At 39.7% G+C, this 26,765-nt stretch overlaps 1 long non-coding RNA gene across 1 annotated transcript; it reads left to right on the plus strand.

Moving 5' to 3' along the window:
• The first annotated feature begins 1,105 nt into the window (after positions 1–1,105).
• LOC126108762 (uncharacterized) lies at positions 1,106–20,101 on the plus strand. The gene is made up of 3 exons (XR_007523624.1): positions 1,106–1,209; positions 9,783–9,961; positions 19,091–20,101. It is a non-coding gene; the product is annotated as an uncharacterized LOC126108762 (long non-coding RNA).
• Positions 20,102–26,765: the final 6,664 nt, after the last annotated feature.

The following is a 26,765-nucleotide window of genomic DNA, read 5'->3' on the forward strand; positions in this document are numbered from 1 at the left end:
TGCTGCCCTTCTCTGTACACGTTCAGACGCCCCTGTCGCTGCTGTGTGGTGCGGGTCCCACACGCCTCAGCGTCATTCTGCGAGGCTAACCCCAAGAGTGAGGCCTGCTCTCTGTCTGTCAGTGCAGCACTCTGTCTGTGTGGCAGCTGGCCGCGCCGCTGTGGAGAGTGCGCCACGCGCTGTGTGTAAACACGCGCACGCCGCGCTGAGGCGCTCAGTCTCGGCTCGGCAGCCGTTGAGGATGGAGCTGCCGTTGGATGTCGGATGTTACCGCCGAGTGCGAACTGCGCGTTATTTTTGAACGCAGAGGGCACTGCTGCGGCTGAAATCCATCGTCAACTGACGGAAGTCTATCGTGAGTCGTGTGTGGATGTCAAAAATGTACGTAAGCGGTGTAGAGAGTTTCCAGTTGGTCGGACCGAAATTCGCGACGAACAAAGGAGCGGGAGACCGTCAGTTTCTGAGGAGGCAGTGTTGAAGGTCGAGGGAAGCGTGCTTCGAGATCGGCGGATCTCCCTGGATGGTCTCTGCACGTCGCTTCCTGACGCTTCCCGAACCACCGCTCACAGAAATTTAAGAGAAACGTCGAGCTATCGGAGGGTGTGCGCAAGATGGGTGTCACGCGTGCTGACTGAGGACCACATGCGGCAACCAGTTCGAATCCTGCCTCGGGCATGGCTGTGTGTGATGTCCTTAGGTTAGTTAGGTTTAAGTAGTTCTAAGTTCTAGGGGACTGATGACCTCAGCAGTTGAGTCCCATAGTGCTCAGAGCCATTTGAACATTTTTTTGTAACAACGCAAATAAATTTGAATGTGACTGTTTTGTGAGCTCGTGTCAGTTCATTTACTTTTAAGAGTTCTTTAATCATGAAAGCATTAGATGTGAAAGTAACAAGAATTTCATTGTAAGGAATGCGGTTACCGTTTTGTCAAGAGCCCGTTTGTCATATAGGATTAAGCACGTGAGACTTCATTCGACAATTAAAAATTGCCGACACCAACGTAAATGGTTATTTGTGTGTTGTTAACCGTATCAGGTTGTCCGGTTCTATATCTGAATGTTTGTCTTTTCTGGAAGGGATATATATATTTCTCTTTTTTTTCAGAGTACGAAAGGTGAAATTTGCAAATTTCAGCTACGGTTAGTTCCCGGAAATTATGTGGCGTAGCCTTTGTTGATGGACTTTGAGTTGCGCAGCAAGAAAGGAGGTCAGTTTTGTATCTTCGTTAATTATGTACTGATTTGTTTATTTCGAATTCCATGTATCCATAATGTGATGATTCACAAGGATGGGGAATGAGTCAGATTTACATTATTATATAGATTCAATCAGCAGTGTAAATAAAGTAATGTACATTACTGAGAATATCTTAAGGTACAAAAAGAAAATTATATTTATACATGGACCATCATATACCAGGAAGACAAATAATGGCTAGAACATTAGATTTTTAAAGTCTCAAAACATAAATACAAATCACAATACTAGTTTACAAAAACAGTCACTCATCAATCTTCATATACTCATCAAGAGAGTAAAAGGACTCATCCACAAGATATTTTCTTAATTTAGATTTATATGCCGGTTGACCATTAATGTGGACTTTAATATCTGATGGAAGAGAATTGAAATTGTGGCAGAATAGTAGACACATGTTTATGCAAGATTTAGATGCTTTGAAACCCTTGGACCTTGTATTGTAGTCATGGTATGCACTATCAGATGTAAAGAGAGAATGGTTATTAAAGCCGAAAACCATCAGAAAAAAGATGCAGTGGGAAGTGGTCATTAATATTTGGACCTTGTGGAACAGGTCTCTGCAAGAATTACTTGGATGAATGCCACTCATGATTCTAACTGCCCTCTTTTGTGCAATAAAGATTTTTTTGTTCCAAAGGTTGATTACCCCAAAAATTATACCATATGATATGATACTGTGAAAATGGCCAAAATAAGCAGCTTTGATAGCATTCATATCACCAACAGGGGCAATTACAAATAGGGCATAAATTGCCACGCGAGGTTTTTTAAAAAGTGTAGAATATGGCTGGACCAATTTAATTTGTCATCAATTAGAATGCCCAGTAACCTCACAGATTCACAAAGTAATATATTTTCGTTATCACAGGTCAAGTGAATTACTTCATTTTCTTGTCAAGATGCTTGAAATTGCATATGGTGCTATATGGTGAGTAGCAAACTTTCCTTCTCATAATTGTTGCACTCCACCCTGGATTTTCCATTGTTTGATATGTTGAGTTTTTTTAATTTTCAATATTTGGAGTTAATCCGTTCGACATAAACCAGTGTAAGATGTGTACAAGTAATTCTCTCTTAGTCCTGCAAGAAATTGTAATTCCTTTGGTAATCCATGGTTTCCTGGAAAAAACATTAATGCTTTTCGTCACAATTCTTTTTAGAAAAGTCATTTCAAATATAGAGATGAATTCATTCAAGAAAATATTAAATTTGTCACTTAGATTACTTATCCTATACACTGAATCCCAATCAATCTGTGACATGGTGATTAAAGGCTGAAAAAGTTTCAGTGTTTATACATCTTAGGTGTGAGAAACTTTGTTACACATGCTGATGTTGTTGACCTTAAACAGTCTGCCATTGTGATCAGAAAGACCATTTATGACTTGACGTATACTTTCTCTGTTTATTCTATTCTTGTCAATAAAAATATTGCAATTTTTGTTTAATTTTTGTGAGTAAGTTAACCATAGCAGCCAAGTTCTAAGAATCCATTAAGTGCTCGAGGTGAGTCTTATATATTTTATTAGTTAAGAAGTTAACATTAAAGTCCCCTATAAATATTACATTTCTGGTATTGGAAAAAAGTTTAGCCAAAAGAGATGGTAATTTATTCATAAAGATACTAAACTTCCCAGCCAGTGCCGTGTAAATTGTAAGCACTGTAACCAATATGTCCATTGCAGTAATTTTAATACCACAGACTTCAAAATGTTGATGTGTATAATATTTGTTTAAATCTAGTGGCTTATAACTAAATGTTTTATCTGTTTAAATTACAGCACCACCATTCTCTTAGATCAACAGAAACATCCAATTCCACTCGTCAGCTTTGACCTATGATGTAATGGTGTTGTGGTATGTGACGCCACTACGGCGTGGAGTTTTTGGGTTGGTTGTATTTGTAGATGTTGTGTTGCCGTATTTAATGGTATGCTCTGGTGACGGATGTGAATGTCCTGAGTTTAATATGCGGTATTGGGTTCCTTTCAGTTTTGGTTGTCATTGTGCTAATATGTGTTTGAGTGTAGGTAGTTAGTGCAGTAACGTGGGTTGTGGAAGTGTTTTCAGTGAGTTGCTAAGTGCTTTTTTTTGTGTGTGTGGCATTTTTGTTAGGTGTGATTAGTTTGTTGTGTGGAAAGAAGTCTTAATTTTATTTATTGCTTTTTAGTGAGGCATGGATATCGCAGTGAAGGGGGTGTTTTAGTGAGATTTTTTGTGTTTTTGATGTGCGTGTGGGGGGGGGGGGGGGTCCGGGTGTGGTGGCCCACCCACGGGGTATTGCTGGAGGCTTTTGTTGGTACGTAATTTTTGTTTTGGTTTTATTCTAAGTAATTGTGATGTTTTGTCATATTTTAATTCATGTAGTGAATATGGGGTGTTTGAGTGTTGGGATTTTGATTCCAGTTTTTGGAGTTCTAGATGTTGAATGTTTTGGTATCAATTGCTGCGGTGAGTGTTTGAATGTAAATTTTTGTATATTGTTTATTTTAAGATGGTTCGTTGTTTCCTTATAGTTGTATATTTAGCTTGTTCCTTCCCTAAACCTGCAGTTAGTTTCATTTTATTTTTGGAGTAAGACATAATTGTCATTTTTTTGTGCTCGCGTTTTTTTACGGGTGTATGTAGTGACGTCATTGTCGCTGTATTGAATTCGCTGGCACTAGCTGTTTCCGCCATATTGTTGATGTCACGGGTCAAAGCAGACAGACGGAAATGGATACTTCTGTAATGCCTTTCTCTTTACTTGATCTGCAATAGCGAATAGCTGACTCATACCCATCAAGCTGCAGCCCCCTATACCAACTGTCATATGGTGTTCAGTAAGACATACAACGTGCATGGTTTACAAGATCCATATCACCTGGATTTACACATAAAATATCTAATTTATTTTTCAGACCTTTGATATTTTGGTGAAAAATAGTAAGATTCTTCAAGTTATTGTCACTGCCCTGACGTTGGTCCTTTTCTACATATGCACCATATTTCACTGTTTCACTTCCGAGCTGGCTCGACTATACGATGGCCTACGTCACAGCTGGAAGTTTGTCCACATGATGGAGTTGCTGTAGTCATGAAGGTGCCAGCCATAAAAAATCACTGCTTCTCTTTGAAACTTGTCTTGTTCTCTTTGATACTCGTGGTGCAGTAATTTGCTTGTGCATGAAACAGCAGAAATACTTTCAAGCCCTTGAAGCTATTTGGATGAAGCATCATGTAGCACTGTTGTTTCAGCAGGTGGTGTTTGCAGTGCAGTTATATCACTGTTGATCACAGCTTTTGAAGAAGGCTGTATGATGCAACCGCTTTCATTCATATTTCTGTCCTGTTTAGCTTGATATGGAGTGGCTTCTGCAGCGCAAAGGGAGAGTTTTCCAACCGAGTTAGTTGTAAGTGTTTTTATTACTTTATCTTGTTTCCATGTTTACTGTTGTTGCAGTGTTTTTGCACAGTCTGAACTTGCCTATTTTGTTCAGATGTAGCCCATGATTACTGTAGTGACTTCTTTGCAAGAATACCGTAGACTGATATCTATCACCTACAGATTAGCAAACTTTTATGATATGTTCAATACATATCTGTTAAGCTTATACACAGTTTGGTTGACTTCTGGTACATGTATAACAGTAAGGAATGGTATACACCAGCACAATGAAGTTTTGATATCACCTCAAAATCATGCAAAAAGTTGCTTTTATTACAGATGTCATTCGTTCCTACAAGAATAATAACTACATCATCACATTTAAAATCACTAGCAAGTTCAGGTGCTACTTCAACCACACTACTGAGACATGCATCAGGCTTACTGACAGACATTGCACAGTACTTAGGTTTTATAAAGTCATTTAGCAATGATGCAATGACAGTTGGATAGCAATAACATTTTTTTCGTAGGCTGACTCTTAAGTGGTCCTTTTGCTGTATATACAGAATGACTGTCTTGTTTTGTCATTCAGTTGGATTTTTCTTTTTCTTCGATTTTATCTGCCAAGGCACTAAAACAGTTGTTGGTAATCACATGATTCACTTGCTGAGAAATGAGATTTTTTTTCCTGTCTTTTTAGGCTGGCGTCAAATGTTCCACCTCATCTTGGATTTGACATTTACTTCATTGATTTTTATGTAACAAGTTGTCATATTTAGATTTTAACATTTGCAACTTTTGCTGAGAAACGAGATTTTTTTTCCTGTCTTTTTAGGCTGGCATCAAATGTTCCACCTCATCTTGGATTTGACATTTACTTCGTTGATTTTTATGTAACAAGTTGTCATCCACAGTTTTAATCTGCCAGGAAGTTTCAACAAGTTGTCATATTTAGATTTTAACATTTGCAACTTTTCCAACAACACTGAAATTATTTCTTCTCTGCTATCATTGGTGTTTACTTTTATACATTCACACAGCTATAGTGGTAAAATATTTACATTTGAAACAGAATACCTTTAATGGCATTCTTAACCACATAACCACCGACTTCTGTCCATTGCTTCTTCAAGTGTACTTTTCTGGCCATATGACAAAGTTGACTGTAAACAACCATTGTGATGCTTGTTTCTTTCTGTAACCTTCACAATTTTGTAACAAGAAATAAATTTCCTATCACAAGCTACATCAACTTTGTACATTTGACACATATTTCTTCAGATTCTTTGATGTTGTTTGCAGATTTTATTCTGCTTTTACACTCGTCGCCATTGCAGTTTCCTTATAACAATTTGTAGATTTATCACTATTTTTCAGTTACTTTTATATGATATAACACATTGTGCATAATTGATAGCAATACCAGCTGAAATTTTACAGGACACAGACTTTGTTTATTATTCCTAGATTTATTACTAGAGCTTACTCACTTGTGAATTACATTTGGTGCCATCTTTTGAACTATGCTATTAAAGATGAACTGAAACACTGGCAAGCTTAAGGTGTATGTCAAATGCCAAGCAGTGAATAAAGGGAGGGGGGGGAGGGGGTTGACGCCAATACATTGTGGAAAAAAGTCTCCTTTAGATGTTATGAATCTTGTCCAACTTCAACTTGGTTTTTGTGTCCATAATAAATTAACATTTTTTTAAAATGTTACATTATTGTTATTATGCATAAAATAGTTTCTGACACTGGTACAGCTATCTGATGACCTGGAGCGTTGTTACATTACATAGCCCTTGTTAATTAGACTCATAGTGAGCAGCTGCACTTTCCACTGTGGTGTACTGTAATTGTAAAACTGAATCGGTGTGCATTGGTAGGTAGGAATTATGCTCCCCTGAATATGCAGATAACTTCACTCACTGTGCTGTTTCTACCATTCTGTACAGTGTGGGTTTTTAAGTTCTTTGGTTAAAATTAGGCTTTGCCCCAGCACTTTGACCGCCATAATCCATGTAACATAAATTGCCTTTTTTTTGTTTCAGTGACTGTGCAGATTTCATTAGTATAATATGCAAGAAGTAGCTAGTAATCAGCCTCGATCGTTGACGCTGTCAACGTCACATTGATTCGCTGTACGTAAAGAGTATGGTGAAGGTGCTGTCAGGCGAACACTGTTTTAACTAAGAGTGTAGTGGTCTCCTTAGGAATATGGAGGTCTTAATCAGTGTTTTTGTCAGTAATGTTTTAAGCATATCAAAAATCTCAGACCACAGTTGGTAAACCGGGGTTTTCCACCTCCAAAAAACTTACCCTCCCATCATCCTCACAGCAGCTGGGTTCCCTCGCTCTGAGTGAGCTGCTCCTCTTTTCCAGTCTTTCCTCCCTAAGGAAGGAACTTACTATTCCCAAAAGCTGCATAACAGCTTTTTATCCTTTCCTTTTTTAAATGTGTATAACAGCAGCACTTGAAATACATAATAGCAAGCCATTTTGTCACTATGTAATTAAATAGTTTGATGTGGTGCATGAAGTAAGTGTTTGGCTAATTCAGAGGGACCATTTTTGCAGTGTTAATGTCGATTCACTTTGGGTGCGATTGGAATGGAAGGAAATGTCACCACCTAATTGTGATGTGTTCCACACTAGACGTGTCATCTTCGATTACCCCAGTACTAAATTATGAAGATGAGGTTTTTGATATCATGTATGATATACGAATTTGGAATATAGTATCAGAATTAAGGAACCACCAGTGATAAAGCTTATTTATGACCAAAGCAATATTCATGATGAATGCTCTCGACAAAGATTGTACATAAATGTTCTGCAATGCTGAAAAGTGAAGTAATAGCAAAAGTGTCCTCCAAACATTTCAAATCATCGTCATTTTTTTGCTAGAGTAAATATGGTTGTATTGGTGCAAACACAATAAACATTATTTAGAAAGCAATACATCTAGGCCTTTTTTACCTTCTCTATTGTGCATTAAAATATTTTTAGGTGCCAAATAAAATAAAAAATAATACTTGATTTCTACTCTGAAAGAGCTGGCTAAAATTGTTAAAAATAGGTTTTTCATGAAAATTTTATCTACATTCATTCTTATTTGTATGTGATGTGGAGTTTTACTTTGTCTGTATATTGTAAAACCTCTATTTGGGGAAGAACCCATAGGAAAAATATCCAGGTTATCATGTCAAAAACGAAGCTACCAATAAGATAAATAGTAATAATACACAGAAACATGAACCAGGTGTGAGCATAGCAAAAATTGGCTAACTTCTGACTTTATTAAGACGAGGCCTCTGTCCCCACGTAACAGTCAACATCGAGGCTTTCTTCCCAGTAAATCTTGACGGGGGCATCCAGTTCATTTGAAGGTCTGTATAAATGCTACCATTTGAAATGCACTGTGCAATCTTTTGATGTTCTCTTCTCTTGAAAGTATAAAGACCTTTACTCTTGCAAACTTAATATAAGGGGCGTTCAAAGAGAAACGAGACAGAGGCATAATTACAGAAACCAGTAACTGTATGTTAGAAGTTCTGGCCCTGGCTGTTGAGACACTTGTCCCACTGTGACACAAGGCAGTGAATGGCTGTCTCATAAAATTCCCAAGGCTGCGATGTTAACCAGTTCTGCACATACAGCTAGACGTCGTCATCCAAATGAATGCAGGAAAGGTTATACTGACGTGCTTCTTTCACCAAGATGGCCCCCTTCTGATTTACTTCCTGCAGCACGGGACAACAGTGAGTGCTCAGCATTACTCGCAAAACTTGACCACCCTTTGCCAAGCGATCAAATCAAGACGACCAGGCAATCTCACTCGTGGGAACATTCTTCTCCAAGACACTGCAAAGTACTCCTCCAGAAATTCAAATGAGAGGTTCTCAGCCACCCTCCATACAATCCGGACCTCTCTCCCTGTGATTACGCCATTTTTGGTCCCATTAAAAAGGCTCTGATGGGCAAACTATTCACCTCAGACGACGACGTCCAGCTGTACGTGCGGAGTGTCGCAGTGGGACAAGTGTCTCGACAGTCAGGGTCAATACTTCTAACATACAGGTATTGGTTTATGTAATTATGCATCCGGCTCATTTCTTTTTGAACGCCCCTTAGATATTATACCAATGACTGCAATGATAAAGAATTCTTAACCTAGTGTAGCATAAATGTTTGTAGCAGCCGAGCATATCACTAGAATTGGATGTTGACATTGCCTTGCAGAGTACAGATGCAGGGTGATATGTTGAATATTTTCGCATTTCGTGGGTTTCTTTTTGCAAGTACTACATTTGGGCCTACTGTGGACCATGTAAATAACTAGTTCTGATGTAACTTCTGGTTTTTCAATAACTTTTAAAGTCATTCAGAGTGCTATTGTTTACAAACTTCTAGCCACTTTGCCTCAATTTTATTTATTTATTTTTCTCTGGGTATAGGAATGTAAAATGTTCTTTTGAAATGAATGTTTGAAAAGAATTTTATGTTCTTCAATCTTTTTTTTTTTCCCCCAAATCACATTGAATTTCATGGATCCACTGACACTAGCGAGATTTTTTTTAGCTGACATTTCAAAAGTTTTCCTGTGTATCCTGTTTTCATTATACATTCTCTCATTGTGACATTTCGTTGTTCAGTTCTCTCCTACAGATCTCTGTTCATCGTGTCCCAGTACTCACCTTACTGTTTTGTTGGACACAATATTTTTCTTAAAATTTTCTCCTCTTCTGCATGTTTTCTTTTTATCTTCAAATCCCAGCATTTGGCTGTGTATAGGCATTATGCTCTTTCTACTGTAGTTTCTGGTCCATATTGTGTGTCAGTTAGATTCCGTTCAGACAACACTGGACAAATGCTTAGTCCTCGTATACAATCACTCACTTGGCGAAAGCTCCATACCTAAAGACCGGAAGGGCGCAGCAGTCACATCAAAAGATAAAACAGGAAATAGAAGTAATCTACTCAGTTATGCCATAACTTAGTTCAAATGGAGATAGACCTCATATTGCACACGTCATTGGTCAGCTGAAAGGCCAGTTCCATCTTCCTTGACGTAAATTTATTAGCGTCATAGCTATTCTGTGGTGCTACCTCACAACTTTCTGTGTACTAAGTGGTGTCATTACTTACAGCTTCTGCCACCAGATGACATCTAGAGGCTCTGAGATTGCTTCCTCACTGTGCTACACGAACCTCATTCCCAGCGCGAGCGTCCACTGCGGTGACGAAGCCTTGCTCTCCTGTGAGACACCTTAGGTACTACACAGAGGGCACCAATGACTGCCAGACTCCTGTCGAGTGATCCTCAGTTGTGAGTAGACCGTTCAGTTTTAAATCATCGTCAGTACACAGCCTCAATTGTCAGCATACAGAAATCAATTAAATATACTGGAAGAAAGTGTAAAATCACTTTAGTTTTCTGAAAGAAACAACTTAACATCAACATTATTTTTTTTTTTTATTTTTTTGTTTATTTCACGTCCTGTAGAATCAGGTTGCGAGTGAATCGTAAGGATATGGAAAGTGTCAAATTGTACATAGATTAGATGTAACTTACATAAATACAATAAAAGATACAACAATATAAATAAGATAACAAGTTAAGAATGAATATACATGCTGTCCCAAAATAATGTGTGCACTCTTTGAAACTGAATATCTCTTCAGTTAAACACCACTCACAAAATTAACTTTGCCTAATCGATATCGTCCTCTTTAAGAGCGTGAAAAATTCTTGGAATGTAAGTCTTAAATTTCTGAGCCAGCAAAATTCTGTTAATACTGATTTTGCAGATTCCTGTCTCACGAGAGCATTGCCTCACAGATTCTTCGAGAATTGTGTGTACGCCTGGAGCACTGCACCAGTACTTTCACTGTCTGTAGAATTTCTCTTTCTTCAGCAATCCTCTTATCCTACACTGTTCCTTCAAGGTCAGACTTATCTCGGCTTCTTTTAACTGTTACCATTGTTGTTGTTGGTGTTCCAGATTCAACCCTCACTCACGTTCTAGCTGTTTTCCAGTAACGTTTTAGCAGCCATTTTCATTGATCCAACGATAACACCATATTTGTTTACAATCCTGAAACAAAAGAAAGCGTTGATATGTTTGTCATTGCCATCTGAATAATTACCCACAAAAACTGTATTTCTGTCTTTTTTAATGAAAGAGATTTTCAGTTTTAAAGAGAGTATACTTTTTTTTGGGACACTGTGTGTAACAGAAAGTTGTGTTACACCAACGAAGGATCAGTAATGTATACAGGAATCAAAGTTAAGCTAAGTATTACAATCAATGAACACCAAAAAACAAAGTTTTGAATGTCTGTGATAGTGTTCAAAATAAAATTAATTAAAAGTATTTGTAAAACAGTTGTAAAATTAGTGGTGCTATTAATTTTCTCTCAAGAATTCATTTATTGCATAAAAAGATTTCTCTGTTAGGTACTCTTTTAGAATTTGTTTGAATGCTGGCAATTATTTATGAGGGCATTTGATTTGAGGTTGTGCTGCACTAAACAGCTTAATGCTGGACTAATAAACTCCTTTTTGAACCAGATTTAGACTTGTCAGTTCAGTGTGCTAATTGTTTGTGGGTCTCGTGTTGTAGTCATGATATTCGCTGTTGTCTTTATTCAGAAATAAGTTATTACATAGATCAACAAAGAAAAAATATGGTGTGAGGTTGTTAGGCTCTCCACCTTTTGAAACAAGCACCTGCTAGAGTGTCTATGATGGACGTCACAAATTACTCTGACAGCTCACGACATTAATGAATGAAAGTAGCCAGTGTAGGAAGCCTTAATGGTATCTACTTCAGCCTCAGAAGCACTAACTCATAGTGCAAATACTGTTGAACTAAATCTTTTAAAAAGATGAAGAATGTGCATTGACCAGTTACATTTGCTGTCTATATATGCACCCAGGAATTTTGTATCCTCAATTTTCTGTATCAGTTGACCTCACTCAACTTAATGTATCAGTTGATCTCTACACTTCTATGTTAATTTCTTCAAGATTTCTGAGTGGTGTATGGAACTTCTGTAGTAGGTTTTGTGTGCATTGAGTGAGACACCAGTTGAAGAAACCAATTTAAAATCTCAGTGAAAACTTTGTTTGTAGTTTGTTCAGGATTGTTTTTGGACAGTTCATCAGTGAGAATTGTAGTATCATCTGCAAAAAGGGCAAATTTATTCATTGTATTGGAACAGAAAGGGGAAAAATAAAAATAGCATACAACCTAAAAGAAAGCCTTGTTGCACATCACAATTTTAAGAACCCCCACTCAGATGAGGCAGGTTCTGTGGATGAACCGTTCAGCATTACAGTCTGCCATCGGTGACTGAAACCACAAACCAGGAGTATCACCTAAACCATAACATTGTACCTTTTTCAAAAGAATTTGGTAGTGTACACAAATGAGACCTTTCAAGAGACCTCAGAAAATACCTACTACATTTTTTTGTTAACGACTTGATTGTTAAAAGAGAATGTTGCTTGTCCAGCACAAAAATTAACATGAAACGTGACAATGTGTGCACGAGTTTTTCAAGAATTTTTGAAAAGATAGTTAAAAGGGAGATTGTGCGATAGTTCATGACCATATTTTTATCACTTTTTTTAAAAAGAGAGGTATCACTACACCCAGTTTTAGTCTATCAGGAACAGTTCCTTCGAGGGAGAAATGTATTGAATATGTTGCATGAGACTGGACTTATTTATAGCAATATTCCAATGTTTTACAAGAAGCATTGTCCACACCACTGAGCTTTTTATTTTTAATGACTTAATTAATCCTTTCAGTTTCATTTTATGTAATAGAAGGTAAGGATGCCTGTGAGCTTCTGTTGCTAATAGCTTTCTGTAGAATAGCCATTGCTTTGCCCACAGATAATTTACAACCTGCATTCTCTGCTGCTGTCAAAAAATGTTTGAATATTCCTGCACCCATTTCAGGTTTCTTTATAATATTGTCACCTTGTTTAATTGCTGTCTGTCTGTTTTTTTTTTTTTTTTTTTTTTTGCAGTTTCCCTCTTTATCACATTCCAGATTGTTTGTATTTTATTTTCTGCTTTATCAGTTTCATTTTGTACGCTCACATTGTTAGATTTATTTATTGTCTTCTTTAGCATGCTGCAGTAAATTTGTAGTGCTGCTGTCTCTTTGGGTCATTACAAGTCTTGAGAGGATTGTGTAGCATCCTCTTTGTTCTGCAGGGTATTTTTATTCTTGCAATGAGCCATGTTTCTGGTCAGTGGTTACATAGTTCAGGGTGTATACGATCTGGGAAAAATCCGGGAATTTTTTCATCCGGGAGAAAACTGGGAAAAACCCAGGAATTGTTTAGAATTCTGGGAATTTTTCATTTTTTAGTTTTCAGTTAAATTTTTGTAATTTTGACTGGTAGAAACCAGTACTCTAATAAAGGATATTACTATATCCCACTACTGAAGAATAATACTGCAGCAACAAAACATGAACTGGGGGGGGGGGGGAACAAAAATAAAACTTCAGTTGCAAAGGAAATGCGCTGTATACATTACATTAACAAAACACAGTGCTCATACAAACGTCTGCCAACAACAAAGTGTGTCAAAGACTTTAGGCAGACTATGCAATGCTTCATAACAACTAATTGTCTCTGATGAGCATGACGTGACAACTGTTTAAATTAGATTCGTTTGAGCAGTTGCAGTCGGGCTCTTGCGCTTGCGCAGTTGAGTCGAGGTCAAAATTATATGTGGAAGCTTAGCTTCTCTTCTAGCTTATTAATCTTTGAGACCAATATTATATGTGATGCTATGTATATTAATTTAAACCATTACCTTTTTTTACTTGTGTTTTTGCGCTACTTAAGAGCGATCTTGCTATTGGCTGACTACATCACGTGTCGTATGCTGTCATCGGCTGGCGAAATCACGTGGCCCGAGCTATGACTGGCTTACAAAAGCTCATTGCAATCTCGATTTCAATGCTTTGGAAAGTGATGTGCGGTGTTAGGTGGAATTCAAATTTATACCTTCGTAATATGAAAATATGCAGCGTACGAAAAATCCGGGAATATTTTTTGTTTCCTTGTCCATGTATACACCCTGGTAGCTGTTTCTAAATTTATTTATTTATTTTTGTATTTTATTTATTTATTTTTGAAACAGAGTATCAACTTTTTATTTATATCTGTTTCACTGTAAACTGGACACAGTCTATTTCACGCAGACTGTAGTTGAATTTTTAAGGATCTCATCATTTGTCATCATAAAAGAGTTCCAAGAATGCTCAGAAATTTTGCACATGTCAGTGAGTTTAAGTAATTGACTATAATGACCAGAAAAGCCATTGACAATTGGACATACACTGATACTGTTGTCTTATCTATAAATATCAGACTTTGAAAGTTATTAGCAACCCAAGTTGGAAAATTTACCAAGCTGGCTGGCATCAGGTTAAAAGATCCAACTAAATGTTCTTAATCTTCTTTACTATTGCTCTTATTTGGAAAATTTATACAGGGTGCCCTACTTGAAAGACACCCCACAAATATGTATTAGTTCCGCTGAAACTGCACTGTGTGATTTGTGACGTTTGACGTGGCAACACTGCACTCTGCAACATCGTTTGACACAACAGTGTTTCTGTGCGTCACTGTGATGGGAGCTCAATGTGTTCAGTGACAATGTATCGCTATTGTGTCAGAGAGCGCGTTTCTTGTGGAACGACATTGGATTACTGGTTCTGTTAAGACAAGTGAGTAAATATTTGTTGGACGGTTTGGTGACCACCACATACTTTCTAAATGCTGCATACAAAAGTTAATGAACAAGATGGAGAACAGTGAAATGGTTTTGGATCTTCACAGCAGGGGATAGCTGCTATTATCGGAAGAAAATGTGACTGGTGTGAAGGAACAATTGTTGGCCTCTCGCTCACAGTCTGTTCGTTGTATATCTCGCGAATGTGGAATGTCACAGAGCACAGGTCACAGAGCTGAAAGTCTGCATGTATCTGTACCGGTTTACTGTTGTTCAGAAACTGAAGGCAGTAACAAACTCAATACATTTTGCCATTCGTTTCAGCAATTTATTGCTCAGAGGCAAGGAATATTACAGTACACATAGTTCAGTGATGAGGTGTGGTTCCACCTCTCTGGCTATGTCAACTCTCAGAATACACATTTGTACTGTCACGAAAATCCACATGCACTGGTCGAAAAACCCCGCATTCACAAAAGATTGACACGTTCTGTGCAATATCACAGTGTCGCATCATCGGACCAATATTTTTTGAGACTACTGTGACGAGTGCAGTTTACATTGCAATGTTTCAGGGATTTTTGAACTAGTTGGACAACGAAGAACTTATCCTCAGCCGGTACCGGAGGGATGGTGGTTCGAGTGACCGTGGCCGAGGTCAAATCATTTTTCCCAGGCACGGTGATTTAGGAAGGACTGTGGTCCCCGAGGTCACCCGATTTGACAGCACCTGACTTTTTCCTCTGCGGTGGCCTAAAAGGCAAGGTCTACAGGAACAAACCACACAACTTGCAAGATTTATAAGTGAACATCATCTGTGAAATCCAGGCAGTGACACCATGGATTCAGACAGTACATTCAAGAAACTACAGTGAAGTGTTCAACTGTGTTTACAAGTTGAGGGTGGTCACTTCTGTACCTTTTGTGATTCACCTTCATTTCCCCATGAACAATGTTTGATGTGTTTATTCCATTTCCTGATTTTTATACATAGCTTTTAAGTGTAAATTATGCAAATGTTTGTTTGTGGGGCCTCTTTCGAGTGGAACACCCAGTATAAAATCACCTGCAGTTATTAAATTTTTGGTCTTTGAACACAGTTGGGATAGAAGAGAATCTAGTTGCCTCAGGAACACATGAATCTTGCCTGTTGGAGCTCTGTAAAGTGCTAACACTACAACTGGCAAGTTGTTTATAGTAATATCTATTCAATATGTTGTTCTATAGAGTGATTCCTTAAATCAAATGCTCTGTAAGGTATGTTATTTTTTGCGTAAATTACTGCACCATTTTTCTCTGAGACAGTTTGAAAGTAGTGTGTTGTGAGACAATAACCACTCAACTGCAATATGTCAGCATCTCTCATATGGGTTCACTAAAACATGATGTATCAGCATCTTGTATCCCTTGTGGATCCTCTAAGAAAACAGAAATTTTGTTTACATTACTTGTGAGTCCCCCTATGTTTTGGTCAAAAACTATTGTTGCTTTATTATTTGCTGAAAATGCATTCTTTTGCTTAAAAATGTGTTGGAGGGCTTTGAAACAATAGGCTCATTGTAAACTGTTTCACACATATTTTCAGCTCGAAAATTGGCCTGGTGAAGTTGCAGGAGACATTTGAGGGGGAATAGGCTCCAAATGTGGGGTTATTTTGTTGTCTACTTCCAAAATTGCTTCATTTAAAAACTGACAGGTTTCAGATAGATTATATAATGGTAAGACAGAGATTTAGGAACCAGGTTTTAAATTGTAAGACATTTCCAGGGGCAGATGTGGACTCTGACCACAATCTATTGGTTATGAACTGTAGATTAAAACTGAAGAAACTGCAAAATGGTAGAACTGTAAGGAGATGGGACCTGGATAAATTGACTAAACCAAAGGTTGTACAGAGTTTCAGGGAGAGCATAAGCGACCAGTTGTCAGGAATGGGGGAAAGAAATGCACTAGAAGAAGAATGGGTAGCTTTGAGGGATGAAGTAGTGAAGGCAGCAGAGGATCAAGTAGGTAAAAAGACAAGAACTAGTAGAAATCATTGGGTATCAGAATAAATACTGAATTTAATTGATGAAAGGAGAAAATATAAAAATGCAGTAAATGAAGCAGGCAAAAAGGAATGCAAACATCTCAAAAATGAGGTCGACAGGAAGTGCAAAATGGCTAAGCAGGGATGGCTAGAGGACAAATGTAAGGATGTAGAGGCTTATCTCACTAAGGGTAAGATAGATACTGCCTACAGGAAAATTAAAGAGACCTTTGGAGAAAGAGAACCACTTGTATGAATATCAAGAGCTCAGATGGAAACCCAGTTCTAAGCAAAGAAGGGAAAGCAGAAAGGTGGAAGGAGTATATAGAGGGTGTATAAAAGGGCGATGTACTTGAGGACAATATTATGGAAATGGAAGAGGATGTAGATGAATATGAAATGGGACATATGATACTGCATGAAGAGAGCACTGAAAGATCTGAGTCAAAACAAGGCCCCGGGAGTAAACAACATTCCATTAGAACTACTGACAGCCTTGGGAGAGCTAGTCCTGACAAAACTACCATCTGGTGAGCAAGATGTATGAGACAGGCGAAATACCCTCAAACTTCTAGAAGAATATAATAATTCCATTGCCAAAGAAAGCACGTGTTGACAGATGTGAAAATTACCGAACTATCAGTTTAATAAGTCACGGCTGCAAAATACTAACACGAATTCTTTACAGACGAATGGAAAAACTGATAGAAGCTGACCTTGGGGAAGATCAGTTTGGATTCCGTAGAAATATTGGAACACGTGAGGCAATACTGACCCTACGACTTATCTTAGAAGACAGATTAAGGAAAGGGAAACCTATGTTTTTTAGCATTTGTAGACTTAGAGAAAGCTTTTGACAATGTTGACTGGAATACTCTCTTTCAAATTCTGAAGATGGCAGGGGTAAAATACAGGGAGCGAAAGACTATTTACAATTTGTACAGAAACCAGATGGCAGTTACAAGAGTCAAGGGACATGAAAGGGCAGCAGTGGTTGGGAAGGGAGTGAGATAGGGTTGTAGCATCTCCCCAATGTTATTCAATCTGTGTATTGAGCAAATAAAATAAAAATTCAGAGTAGGTATTAAAATCCATGGAGAAGAAATAAAAATGTTGAGGTTCGCCAATGACATTGTAATTCTGTCAGAGACAGCAAAGGACTTGGAAGAGCAGTTGAACGGAATGGACAGTGTCTTGAAAGGAGGATATAAGATGAACATCAACAAAAGCAAAATTAGGATAATGGAATCTAGTCGAATTAAGTTGAGTAATGCTGAGGGAATTAGATTAGGAAATGAGACACTTAAAGTAGTAAACGAGTTTTGCTGTTTGGGGAGCAAAATAACTGATGATGGTCAAAGTAGAGAGGATATCAAATGTAGACTGGCAATGGCAAGGAAAGCGTTTCTGAAGAAGAGAAATTTGTTGACATAGAGTGTAGATTTAAGTGTCAGGAAGTCATTTCTGAAAGTATTTGTATGGAGTGTAGCCATGTATGGAAGTGAAACGTGAACGATAAATAGTTTGGACAAGAAGAGAATAGAAGCTTTCAAAATGTGGTGCTACAGAAGAATGCTGAAGATTAGATGGGTAGATCACGTAACTATTGAGGAGGTATTGAATAGAATTGGGGAGAAGAGAAGTTTGTGGTACAACTTGACTAGAAGAAGGGATCGGTTGGTAGGACATGTCCCGAGGCATCAAGGGATCACCAATTTAGTATTGGAGGGTAAAAATCGTAGAAGAGGGAGACCAAGGGATGAATACACTAAGCAGATTCAGAAGGTTGTAGGTTGCAGTAGGTACTGGGAGATGAAGCAGCCTGCACAGGATAGAGTCGCATGGAGAGCTGCATCAAACGAGTCTCAGGACTGAAGACTACAACAACAACAATAGTATCTAATGCTTTTTTCCTGATTTGGTAAGATGCATCCTGTGGTTGGCAAACCACAATCTACAAAAATTTTTTATATCTACAACATAAGTATTGCTAAAATGCTTACAAGGCTTTTATAATTTAAAGTTAGTTTTTGAGGTAGTCTGATTCACACAGGACCTTGGGATCAAGTTGCATCTCTTTTGAATGTTCACAGCAAATATCTTGCTGTGATGTAAAGACAAAATTTTCTTTGACTGTTTTTATAACATCCTAACCATCATTGCAGGCTGGGTAAATCAATGTCAAATCAACACAGTGCTTTCACTCACCATCTCAGATCTTGATAAAAGGTGGCAATCATATACATTAAGAAATGTACCCAATTGTATTAGAATATGTTGACCCGTTTTGAAAATATGACAATGTAAAGTTGTAAAAGATTACAAAAAAAACTCTTCACTGCCACAATTTCAAATTGCTGTAGCACCCGTCCTAATTAAGTTAATATGGTGGAGAGATGTCATTTTGCAGCATTTCCCATGAGCTTTCCTGTGATATACAACACAATATGGTTTTGAGATGATTTTTTTTTAAATTTAAATGAAAATTTTAATTTCTCAAAAGTGCATCTTCAAAAAATTTTAAAAACATTGTATATAATGCTTCACATTATTGTTAACTAATTACCTAAGTATGAAAGTGGGACTGTCATGGGTTCCCACCTGTATAAAATTTCAAAAATTCACCTTTCACTAAAAAAATTACATGTTTGTAAAATTTTCAGATTTAAGCAGAAATATATGTTGTGACTCGGCGATTATTCAAAGTGCCGCCGCGCAATTACGCACGTCCTCTACGTGCGGCGCTGTCTGCCAGCCAGGCAGCAGCTGCGCCACCTAAGCGGCCAGCCGAGCGGCGGCCGCTAGACTGAGACTCAGTGTTCAATTGAATGCCGATTTGTACACAGGTCCACCTACTCAGTGACTTATATGTGTTGTTGTGTTGTCCGAAATATATGTGTTAAATTTGAAGATTTAACAATATACAATAATTTCATTCTTAATATGACTATGTCCGCATTCAAATTTACTGTTGCATATACATCCCAAAAGTCACTAGCAAAACCTGATTTAAACAGTCTGTGTTTTAAGATTGATCTTCGTATTCAATGCTTCTTTTGTTTCTACAGTTTCATCCCCAGGAATCTGATATATTCTTGTTGGTGTAACTGGATTTACTTTACAAAGAATATCATTTATAGATAACCACAGAATATCTAGTTCTACAGGATATGTATAAGACAGTGATGGACCAGCTGGGTGAAGGAAACTAACTTTATCTTTGAGATCTTTGGCTTTTGTTAAAATATAAGCTTAACACCATTTCTTGTAATAGATAACAGTAACATACCCATGAATGTCTTTCAAAGACAGTCTTTCTGGAAATTTTGTAGCTTTTTAACAGTAGGTGCTGATGTGTCTGAAATAGTCTTTACCAACGTTTTTTATGTACTTGATGCAGCTGCTATAAAAGCAGGTAATTTCTGTTTTCCTTTTATGGAAACAGATTGACTAAAGTGCTTTTCCAGATATCTCTCAGTTTCAGTGTACTCTTGTTGTGTCGAAAATAGAACATGTACAGGTGTAATATTATTAAGTGCCCAATCAAAACATTGTTGCGGAGAAAGAATTTGGCTGCCATACAGCCTCTGCAGACTTGCTTTTGTTGCTGATCTCTTAACAGTGCCACCAACACCATCATAAGGTCCTTTTCCGTGAGCAGAGGCAAAAAATGCTGTTTTGATGCCAAAATGTTCTTTGTGGAAGCGTAAGTTTACAAAATTCATTTTATTCTTGTAATGGGCTGCACTGCCTTGCGAAAAGCAGTATACCTTCTGTACATCAGTGTAAAATTTCATTTTTAAAAAGCGAAATTAGCTTTTTTTGAAAACAGTAGATTGCTGTGGTATTATGCTCTAGACAGTTATAAATTATGTCATAACTCGTGTGCTCTGTTTTATTGTCTCCTATTTAACACACTACGAAGGAGTACACTGTTGCACGATCACTTGACTATTGATAACACTGGGCCTCATCTTGGATCACAAAAGTGTAATTATCAGAAAAGTCACATATAAGAACACATTCACCCTCATTCGAGTCTTCCTTGTTTTCGCTTGGAAAAGGCAGGATTGCCACAAGTTCCGGAAATCAGAGAGTTTCAAACGTGTCTGGGAAATATCAGGGGAAAAAAAAGAAAGGAATATTTTGTTTTTGTCTCAGTAGATGAAACGGTTTGTTTACCGAGACGTCATGCATCGTCACCGGCTGGAAGCAGCTGAGTACGTGCGCCGCTTCTTTACACCTCATTCTTACTGCTTCTCCCCTTCCCACCCTACCCCTCTCCTCAGCTTGCAGTCAGTGCTGCCACCATTTCTTGCCACTAGCTTAGCAACCGCCGAAGGGAGGCAGGGAGCCGAGGGGAGTGGTACGTTTGGATCTGATTCTCAGAGACTGTAGATGCAGCAGTCGCGTGTGCACGGCTTGTGTCTGCGTAATCGTGTGAATGTGTGTGTGCTCTCATTTTCTATCAAAAGCTATGGCCGAAAATTTAGTTGTGATAGTGTGAATGCCTTTTCTACGTTCCTGTCTGCGGCTCAGCAATCGCCTTTACAGTGAGATGCTACTTATCCTTATTATTATTGATTCTCAGAATATTTGAACAAGTAATCTGTTGCCCAAATTAATCACCGTGGTCTCATTTTGTCAACACGCTCTCTGTGGCTCGTGAACTGCTGACCAGACGATGGATTTCCACGGTGACCCAAAATCGGAGGCCGTTTCTGTGGGTATCTGTAATGGGGCGGGCCTGCTGATCTGAAGTCATTTGCTTCCCACCAGTCTGCAGGCCCTGCCCTTCAGATCGAGTCTCACCGATCTGCACACAGACCGGGTCTGTTCGCGTGTGGCATAACGCGGCAGATTCTCGTGGTTTATCCACGGACCCGGGACTGTGGTGCTCCTCAACAGGCCAGAAGCCGCGGGTGATAGATTTCGGGAATTGCGACAGTCTCACCGCAAGTACGGTGTGCTGTGTGGCATTTTACAGACATTTTATTTGTTCTAGTACATTTTGGCACTTCAAAAGTAGTTTGTGTTAAAAAGTACGGATGATAAGAAGAAGAAAATTATGTCAGTCACTGGTGGTTTGTGCACTACGAAATCACATGCATTGTTTTCCTGACTGTTTTGAGGAGAGAACCCTGCATTTCCTCGGTAGCACTTCTTACCAGATCTTGCACTGCTGGCATTCTGTGGCCTACGTCAGCACCAGATGGAGGTTGCTGTGTCGCTGTCTGTGTCAGCTCCTGCGCACGGGGTTCTCTTTTGAATGTCTTGTACAGGGCCGTGCTGTTTCCTTGTGAACAGTGATGCTGTGAATGTGGTAGCACATATTGCTCTGACCAAATTCCTGATGCGTGGGCAGGTGTGTTTGTGCACATACATCTAGAATGAAATAAAGGTGGTCGATTGTATACATCTAAATATGGCAAATTAACATCTTTTAGACACACACACTGTACAGCAAAAACAGATAAAGTTTGGGGGACAAGTGGTGTGAACTAGTGTACATACGAGGGTTGTACCAAAAGTAAGGTTCCCATATTTCTTACAAATAGAAAACATTGTTTATTGTTATTAATTTATATATCATTGGAAAGCTTACACTTTTGTCTATTTTCCAACATAGTCTCCATTATTTTCTGACACACTTTTAAAGACGGTGCTCCAGCTTTTGTATTCCTAAGTCGAAGAAGTCTCCCGGGTTTATTCCTAAGTCGAAGAAGTCTCCCGCCGCCCCGTTCAGGAAGTTTGTGACCTCTGCTCGGACCTCATTGTCACTCGTGAAGTGTTTGCCACCTAAGTGTTCCTTTAACTAGGGGAGGAGGTGATAGTCACCGGAGGCTAAGTCCGGACTGTGTGGGGATTTCTTCAAAAGCTCATGCGTTTGACGAGCAACGTGGGGTCGAGCGTTGTCGTGAAGAAGCACTACTCCCTTCATCGATCGTCCTCTCTCGCAATTCTGGATTGTTCGCTGGAGGTTGGTCAGTGTTTCACAATATCTGTCTGAGTTTGTCGTCCTAGGTTGCACGAAATTGATGAGGAGTACCTTGTTCCGATCCCAAAACACAGTCGCCGTAACCTTTCCTGCCGACTGTGTTTGTCTGAATTTATTTGGTAGCAGTGAACCGGAGTGACAACACTGATGAGATTGTTGTTGTGCCGATTGTTATTACGAGATGAAGGGTGCTGCAGATTCCTGTCCAGCAGAGCCTCCCCCCCCCCCTCCCTCTCTCTCTCTCTCTCTCTCTCTCTCTCTCTCTCGGCAAAATTGGGCTGGTAATGGCACTTACTGCTGAAACATCTGGTTTCTGAAGGGTTCAGTTCTTTTTGTTTGCAGTTTAATGTTACTGTTAAAACCCCTCAAAATAAATGGTTCTGAAATAACCTTTTTATGGCTATTAGTTACAGGAATAAACAACAAACACAGATGTTGAACATATTTTTAAAACTTCTAATGAAGGTGAAGGAGCCGGAGTTTTTTCTTTTTTAAAAAACTGGACTCGCATTCGGGAGGATGACGGTTCAATCCCACGTCCGGCCATCCTGATTTAGGTTTTCCGTGATTTTCCTAAATTGCTCCAGGCAAATTCCTGGATGGTTCCTCTGAAAGGGCACGGCCGACTTCACTCCCGTCCTTCCCTAATCCGATGAGACTGATGACCTCGCTGTTTGGTCTCTTCCCCCAAAACCAACCAACCAACCATCTGGAAAAAACTACAAGTGAGGCCTATATGTAAGAGGACAAAACAACAGATCATTAAAATTACTGACGAATATCCTTAACATCAGTCTGCTGTAGAATTCTTGGACGTATTCTGTGTTTGAATAAAATATATTTCCTGGAGATGGAACAGCTTTTGTCCACATATCAGCTATGATTTAGAAAACATCTCACATGACATCCTGAGAACCGTGGATGAAGGGCAGCAGCCACATTCCATGTTATCAGATTTCTGGAAAGCGTTGGACACGGTATGCCACTGCTGACAGTTAATGAAGGTACAAGTGTGCGGATGTCTGAGTGGCTTGAAGACTTTCATTATGAAAACGGTATGACATACAGAGACAACAGTACGTTGTCTTCTATGGCGAGCATTCGCCAGAGAGGAGGGTGTGTAGTGACGCAAGGAAGTGTGATCGGGTAGCTCTCGTGTTCCGTATACGATGCGAACACTAAGTAATGAAACGCATTTTTGTCACAGTCAATTTCGTTTGGAAAAATGTGGAATTTGCTGTGGGACTTCATGGAATATTCGCACCTCAGGCCCTATAGTTTCATGAAGTGTTGGTAGGTGGCGGCTCCAGTGTAGCTCAACTGGATGTCTGTTAGTAGTTCCCACACACTTGTCCACCAGTAGGGGTACTCAAAGGTGTGTGTACCCCCATCGGGTTCCTCGCCGTCCAACAGAAGTCCGTAAAGAGCAACGCAGTACCACCTGTGCAGATTTGCTTGCGTGTTACCGTGGCAATTTTTCATCAATCGTCACCACAAATGACGGAACGTGGGATGGCGCCACGGCACACTCCTCCAGAGAAAAAGTTCAAAGCCGCACCCTCGGCTGGTAAATTTATGGCTACGGTCTTCTGGGACTCTGCAGGGTTATTCTGTTTGATGTCCTCCCTTATCGTGCAACAATCAACTCTTGAAGTTTATCGTCACCACAAAAATTGAAATGAACTTCCCTTACTCCGAAACACGAGGCCTTACGCAATTCTGCACACCCGAGGGGAGCTCACAAAACTTAATCGGACTGTTCTTCCTCGTCCCCCCTACGGCCTGGATCTCGTACACTGTATCCCTTTGGTCCAGTGAAGGATACGCTCTGCAGGAAGCAGTACACGGGTAACAGGGAGATGAACGGTACGGCCAGCCTCTAGCTCTGACACCGACCCGTGGAGTGGGTGGAGTCGTACTGCGTGAGCGCACAGGCCCTCGTGTAACGTGGCTGAGGCTGTCCCACCGAGCGGAGGGTTTGGTGGAAAATAGGGCCTTGTAGCCAGAAAGAGTGGGGAATAATATGGTGTATTGGAATCCTTTGTAAAAGCAACCTGCTTTCAGAAAGAAAGAAAAAAAAATTGCAATATTTACTGAACATTTCTCGTGTGTATGTGATCTGAAGGACAGGGTGAGCAGCAACATGCAGCTGTTTGCAGAGGATGCTATAGTTGTACGGGAAGGCATCATTGTTGAGTGACTCTGGGAGGATACAAGATGACTGGTATGGTGAATGGCAACTTGCTCTAAATGTTGAAAAGTGCAAGTTAATGTAGGCGAGTAGGAAAAACAACTCGGTAATGTTGAAATGCAGCACTAGTAGTGTACTGCTTCACACAGTCGTGTCGATTAAATATCTGGGCGTAATATTGCAGAGGGTGTGAAATGGCACGAGCGTGTGCAGACTGCGGTAGGAAAGGCGAATGGTCGACTTCAGTTTATTGGGAGAATTTTAGGAGAGTGTGTTTCATCTGTAAAGGAGATTGTGTACTAGACACTAGCGTATCTGTTCTCAATCCCAGCTCAAGGGTTTGGTCTGTTACCGGTAGGCTCGATCGACACGCGAGTGTTACGGAGATGCGTGGAATGTATTCGCAGTTGCGAACGTGGACAACCGTCAGCTGGATAATGCGATGACGACAACGAAAATTTGTGCCGGACCGGGACTTCAACCTGGATTTCCTGATTACTGCGAGTGGTCACCTTCCCACTTTGCTATCCGTGCACGACTCACAGCCAGACCCAAACTTCCGTATTGTGTCGATCGTATGTCTACAGTCTGTACTCTTACATCCACTATGTATATTCTTGTTCAGGGGAGACATTTTACTTGAAAGTTACTTGCCCGGTGTCAGCAGATAAATACGATATTGCAGTGCCTGTCTGCATGTCCGAAGGAACACTGAGTCATAATTTGGAATAACACGGGCACTACAGTATCGTACGAGGGCCACTCCAAAAGAAATCCACAGTATTTTTTTTTAAATCCATCTTTTATTCTACATGTTTTAAAATTTTACAGTGTGTAGATACATTCTTTAGGAATAATATTTTCATTTCTCCACATAATTTCCATCCCTCTCATCTGCCTTACGCTATCTTGGAACCAGCGCCTGTATACCCACACGGTAAAATTTTGGACCAACCTGTTGGAGCCACCGTTTGCCAGCGTGCACAAGGGAGTCATCATCTTCAAACCTTGTTCCACGAAGAGAGTCTTTCAGTTTCCCCAAAGAGATGGTAGTCATATGGAGCCAGGTCAGGACTGTAAGGCAGGTGTTTCTGTGTTTTCCACCTGAGTTTTGTGATCGCTTCCATGGTTTTTTCACTGACATCTGACTGCGCATTGTCGTGCAACAGCAAAACATCCTGTCGAAAATGACTCCGTCGAGCTTGAAGTTTCTTCAGTGTCGTCACATATGCATCAGAATTTATGGTGGTTCCACTTGGCACGATGTCCACAAGCAAGAGTCCTTCGGAATCGAAAAACACCGTAGCCATAACTTTTCCAGCAGAAGGTGTGTTTTTGCATTTTTTTTAATTTTTTTATTGGGTGAATTTGTATGATGCCACTCCATTGATTGCCTCTTTATCTCTGGTGCAAAATGATGGAGCCGTGTTTCATCACCTGTCACAATTCTGCCAAGAAATTCATCTCCACCACTCTCGTACTGTTCCAAAAGTTCGTGGCATACCGTTTTTCTTGTTTCTTTGTGAGCCACTGTCAGCATCCTGGGAACCCACCTGCCACATACCTTTTTTAACGCCAACACTTTCAGTATTCTGCAAACACTTCCTTCCCCTATCCCAACGTAGCATAAAAATTCGTTCACTGTGATGCGTCTGCCAGCAGTCACCAATTCGTTAACTCTCTGCACATTGTCTGGTGTGTGTCAGTACGAGGCCTGCCACTGTGAGGACAATCCTCAATATTGCTGTGCCCGCTTTCATCACGTAACCTGCTTGCCCACCGACTAACTGTACTGTGATCTGAGCCATGGTAAAAATTGTTTTGAAGAGCGTGCTGCAGCGCGTAGTGTGAAGCAGTCGCCCTCCGTTTTTGGCGGTGTCGGCACTGTGGCAATTGCAGCTTTGGTGTCTCCTTCTGGTGGGAAAGGGGAAAGGTTGCCTGTTCACGTGCAGTTAAGGGGCGCTATGAGCTCGCCAGTCAGTCAGTCTGGGTCAGTCTCTTATCCCCAGTTTGCTAATCTGTCTCTCATCTGCATTTGTTAGGCAGTTAGTGTCTGTCTGTCGTTGGGAGTGCTAGTATGTCTGTCGTTCGGATTAACCCTTAAAGCCGCCAAGATGAGAGTCTTTCCACTCTGCCAGTAAGAGAACAC

The sequence above is a fragment of the Schistocerca cancellata genome, chromosome 11 (assembly GCF_023864275.1).
Source record: "Schistocerca cancellata isolate TAMUIC-IGC-003103 chromosome 11, iqSchCanc2.1, whole genome shotgun sequence".
Classification (NCBI taxonomy): Eukaryota; Metazoa; Arthropoda; class Insecta; order Orthoptera; family Acrididae; genus Schistocerca; species Schistocerca cancellata.